This window comes from Schistocerca cancellata, chromosome 4, assembly GCF_023864275.1.
Source record: "Schistocerca cancellata isolate TAMUIC-IGC-003103 chromosome 4, iqSchCanc2.1, whole genome shotgun sequence".
Taxonomy (NCBI): domain Eukaryota; kingdom Metazoa; phylum Arthropoda; class Insecta; order Orthoptera; family Acrididae; genus Schistocerca; species Schistocerca cancellata.
Window position 1 is genome coordinate 32,379,026 of NC_064629.1, and position 6,000 is coordinate 32,385,025.

Genomic DNA, 6,000 nt, shown 5'->3' on the forward strand with positions numbered 1-6,000 from the left:
CAGTCCAGCTTTGATCCACCTTCAACAACTTGTTGACTAGGGCCCAAATGTGCTAAGAGATGAATGGTGGTCATTTTCAACATCTGCTATAATTATGTTAGTACTGTATTTCCTTTCCTCTGCTGTGTTTCTTTGTATCCTGGAACTCTGTTCTCTGGTCTACTTTCATTTGCCCCGTCCTGTATAAATCACATAACGAGAATTTTATGAAGTTTAAGTTAGGTTATTTAGAGAACAAAAAAATAAATTTATTTCACTTATGTGTACTTTGAACACACTTGACTTTTCACATCTCCATCTCCTTCCACATCCTTTCTTTCTATGTGTGATCTTCACATCATCCACAGCGCAGCAACTTCGAATGCAGCTGATTGCTGCAGCTATTTCTTCGTAAGATTCCGACCACTGAACGTTTTTGTAGTCAGGGTGCTTTGTGCTATGAAGATTTTCGTATTCTTGACACTTTGCAATGATCACTGTGGGGTAACCACACACAAAATATACTTTGTCATTTTATAGCTTAGAGTCAAAATTGTTGCCATGCTTTTAGAACAGTTATGTTTTTAGATTAAAAATGCGACAAACTCAAACAACAAAACAGTATATACGAAAATAAAAGAAACAGTGAGTTATTATTAGATATTGATAGACCTACTAGGACCTGTAGAAACAAAGGCGTCTGTGAAAAATGCAGGAATATCACTGAAGGTGGTCTTTTATGTGCAAAGTGTGAGACAAAATCTCTTTTGATGTGCAAAGGTAAACTCCTCACTGAAGGAAATGAGAAATTTGAAATATATCGAAGTGTAATTCATTACTGATTTATTAAATAGATCCAAAAGTATTACACTAACAAACAGATTTGAAGTGCTCAGTGACGATGGTGCTTTTACTGAACATACACAAATATTGTCTGCTCCAGAAACACTTTTCACAAACACTGCTGCTTGTAAAACTCAGCGTGAAGACATTCAAATTCCCTGTAGTGCTGTTCCTACACTTCAAAATATCCACCAACATGATTCAGATTGTAATCGCCTGAGGAAGCTCATGATTCTCACGTAAATGAAGCGGCAGAAACTGAAAGGGCAACAGGTTTCGTCTAGCCTGGTGCATCCCTGACTCAACTAAATAAGCATGTTCATTTGGAGGAAATTTATAATGTTTGGTGGCTCAAATCGTTTGTAACTGACTGAAACATCAGTAGCTTGCCAAGAACTAATGGAGTGCTTGCACTCTTTGGACCAACAAATGTATGTAAACAATATGCACTGTTACGACTTACCTCATGATCATGTGTGAACAGAGAGATGGAATGTACAGGTCAATGCATGCAAACAGTTTTCAAATGGTAATGTTCTGTATATAAGTGTTGTTAGTCGAAAGTTTCATACCTCACATGGCCTTTATTTGACTTGGCTTGGAATAAAATTAATAACACAAAAATTAGTGGAAAGAATGACATGCAATCGTTATATCTAAAATACAGGAGAAATGATAAAAATGCTGTATCACCTTCTGCCAAATCTTCTGGTGACTTTGGTGATCAAAACAAATGTAAAAATTTTTGTAAAGAGTTTTCCATATGAAAAAAGTAGAATTAATAATAAGATTACATCAGTGCATAAGTAATCTAAGGTGTTAAAACTACTACATCACTTCGTTCAGTCTCTGGAAAAACGTTACTACATTTCGAATTAGTGAATTTTGAAATAAATATCGATATTATATGTGTAACTGAACACTGGTTAGACAAAACCAGATTTTGTTAAACCTACTTCCTGGATACAAATGTGCAAGTTATTGTTGTATAGGGAAAAATATATGTGGTGGAACAGCTATTTTTATAAAAGATTATTTAAAATTTACAGCAGTAGAAAAGTATCAAAACTTGACAAGAGAAAGTCTTTGAACTATGTGTAGTTGATTAGACAAGTATTAATATCTTGGTTGTAACACTCTATAGATCTGAGGACTGTCAAATTTTCACTAAAAAGTTTGAAATATTGCTCAATAATATACGATGTGATAGAAAGACGAGATTTAAATGTAGACTTTTTACAAGATCAAATCATAGAAATGAAATGTTTATATAGTCAATAGTTTTGGTTTTATACAAACAGTCAACTTTCCAACTAGAATTACTGGCGAAAGTAAGACTGCTGTAGACCATATTTTTATACGATTATGTGACCTTAACTATAGCACCAACATTATGAGTTACAGTGATCATGTGCCTCAGACATGACGTTAAACTGCGTCCAAAACCGAGTGACCACCGGCATAAGTGGTCCCCTTCTACCAAGTGCCAATAGCCTCCTTGGAGGGCGGATGAGCAGGTAAAGGATAGGGCACTCTGTTGTCCTTGGGATGAGAAATCGTCACTAAAGTCGAAAGAACCAGATGGGTGAACGTCATCAGCATGTGGAAGGCAACGAGTAACCACAACATTAAAGATCCTATGGCTTTCTCTAGTTACACATCGTGGCTGTATTCAAACCCAAATTTTCTGGAGTTTCAAGTACCCCAATCGGATCTCTAGGGGATAGTTTTGAGCAACACTGTCACAAAGAAGAGATTATCATTGAAAGAGAGTATAAAGATAAGCACACGTAATGTGAAGGCGATGGCTCAGGCTGAAAAAATCAACAATGCCATCCAAGAAATGGAAAGAATGAGCATTAAGATCATGGGAATTAAAGAAATGTGATGGCCAGGTTCAGGTTCTTCTAACATAAATGAACACAGAATTTACTACCCAGTAACATCTAATGGACAGTATAAGTCTGGAATAGGATTTATAGTATCGAAAGCAATCGCAGAATGTGACACTAACTGTATACCTGTTTCAGAGAGAGTGATGTTACTCCAAATAAGTGCTCTACCAGTACAACTGAACATTATTTGGGACTACGCTCGAACAACAGGTCATAGTGATGAAGAAGTTGCAGAATTTTATTCTCGAATCTCAGGTGTTTTGCAACAACTACCGAATAAAGATCTTACAAAAATTATGGGAGATTTTAATGCCAAAATAGGAAGGGGGTCCAAAGGCGATATTATAGGTCACTATAGACTTCATGAAAGTATACAACCTGGAAATATTCAGTGCATTTGCAGGAGAGTGGAGATTCGTAATAACTAACACATTCTTCACACTGTCATCAGACGTCTCTACACCTGGAAGGCCCCAAGAGATTCAGACGAAAATATTACCCAGAATCAGATTGATTATGTCTTGATAAATCAAAGATATAGAAACAGCTGTCTCTCAATGAAAACCTATCCAGGTGCCAACATTAACTGAGACCACATTCCCCTAGTTGTTGTCTTTTAAATCAGAATAAAGACAGTTCAAAAGAAAAAAAAGTCAAAATCTATGATATCCGCAAACTGAAAGAATCTTCCATAAGAGAAAATGCAGGAGTTCATCTTAATAATGTACTGAAGTCTCTGTCAGGTAACGTGTGCACCAAAGAGGAAATTAAGAAGATAAACTCTATAGTGGAATCAGTTAAAGAAGAACATCTGAAATCCAATGTCACTAAAAAGATGTCATGGATGACTGAAGAGATACTTAAAATGTTGTACATAAGGAGGAAAGTGAAAAGTAATCCTGAGGAATACAAGAATATCAACAAGGAGATCAGGAAACGGATATGAGAAGCTAACGAAAGAGAAATATAGGACCAGTGCAATGAAACAGAGAAATTACAGTTGAAGCATGATAGTTTCAATATTCATAAAAAAGTCAGCGAAGTGACAGGAAATCACAGAAAAAGGACAGAAAACAGGTTGATGAATAATGAAGGAAAATAATAGTTGGACGAGATGAGCTTAAAGAAACATGGAAAACATACATAGAACAACTCTTTTATGACAACCAGTCAGAACTTCCTCAACTATATTGTGAAACACGACCTAGAATTCTGATGGAAGAAGTACAAGTTGCGATAAATCGAATGAAAGATGGTAAATCACCTGGTCCCGACAATGTGAATGCCGAAATTCCCAAGCTGCTCTGTGACGATAATTTAAAATGGTTGACTACAATATTCAATGACATCTATGACTCTGGTAATGTTCCACGGGAATGGCTTAAATCTGAATTTATTACATTGCTCAAAAAGCGCAGGGCTAAGACTTGTGGTGAATATAGGACCATCAACCTCATGAGTCACCTGCTAAAGATCTTACTGAGGGTCATTCGCCAAAGAATTTTCAATATCTGTGAAGAACAAATGTCTTCTACACAGTTTGGTTTCAGAAATGCATTTGGTACGCGTGAAGCGTTATTTATTATCCAGGTACTATTTCAAAGGTCCATAGAGGTGAATTGTGACATTTATGCCTGCTTTATTGATTATGAGAAGGCTTTCGACAGAGTGAAACACCATAAGATTGTTGACATTTTAAAAAGTATCCTTTTGTATGATAAAGATCTACGTGTAATTGTGAACCTATACTGGAACCAATCGGCTTCTGTGAGGCTGGACAGAGAAAATACAGAAGAAATAGACATTCTACAAGGTGTAAGGCAGGGTTGTATACTATCCCCACTGATTTTCAACATCTATTCAGAAGACATCTGTGAGGAAGCTCTTGATGACATAGAGATGGGAGTGCTCTTAAACGGAAAATATATCAACAACATCCGATATGCTGATGACACAGTAATATTTTCTGATAGTGAAGGATAATTAGCAGTACTTGTCGATAGACTTGCACAAAAAAGCTCTGAATATGGTCTAGATGTCAACCCTCAAAAAACCAGCTCCTGTCTATTGAACTAAATTTTGATAGTAAATGACGACCAAAAATTGAAATAATTTAACAGAGTTCAGTGATGACAAGGTCATAGTGTTTAATTTTATGCTGTCAAGGGAAATATGGGATGATGCCTTCAGTAAAACTGAAATAAATAGCATATTCGACAGTCTTCATAATGTGTGTCTGCATTACTTTCATATATGATTTCCAATGCGAAAGAAAATGATTAGGATAGTTAGAAACAAATGTTGAATTACAAAACCTATAATAACTTTCAGTAAAAGGAAAAAAAATCTCCATACCTTCATCCATCAATAACACTACTTCAGAAGTTACAAATTATGTGAAAAAATATAACCAAATATTCAACAACATAATAAATGAAGCCAAATGACAAAGCAATGATAACTACATTTGAAGTGCAAAAAAATATAATGAAATTTGTCAGGAAGGTTATCATAGCAGAAACTGTCACAGAACGGTCATCATCAAAGAATATCTCTCTGCAAATTGAAAATAAGAGACTCTCAGATCCAAAAGTGGTGGCTGATAAGTTTATTGGGCATACTAATATAGCAAATCAGTTAATCCAAAATCAATATGAAGACAGACCTATGTGCTTACCAAATTACTTAAATGCTAGTCTTAAATATATCTTCCTTCAAGCAGTCACAGAGACAGAGATGAAGCAAGTAATAAGGACATTCAAAAAAGATATTCATGTGGGCTGGATGTTATGCCAGATTATGTATTTAAAAATTCCTTTGATTATGTAACAAAATCTCTAATGTATATAGTAAACACATCCCTGTCAATAGCTTCCCAATAGCTCACAAACAGCTAAAGTAACCCAACTATTAAAAAAATGGGACACTGAGAATGTAAATAGCTATCGTCCAGTATTCCAATTCAGTGTTTGCTCCAAAATATTTGAAATAATTTCCACAACAGGCTTCAAAGCTACATTACAAAAAATTTATTACTCTCATCAAATCAGCACAGATTCATTAAATCCAGGAGTACATTAACAGTACATTTGAGTATTCAGAAACTGTTTCTCAAACACTAGATGACAGAGAACCTGCTACTCCTATTTACCTCAAAAGTATTTGATATAATTGACCTTGACTTTCTTACTAACAAATTAGTTCAAAAAGGTGTCAGATGGAACCCAAATCAGTGGACAAGATCTTATCTAGATGACAGGCAGAAAATAGTGACTTCAAGGTA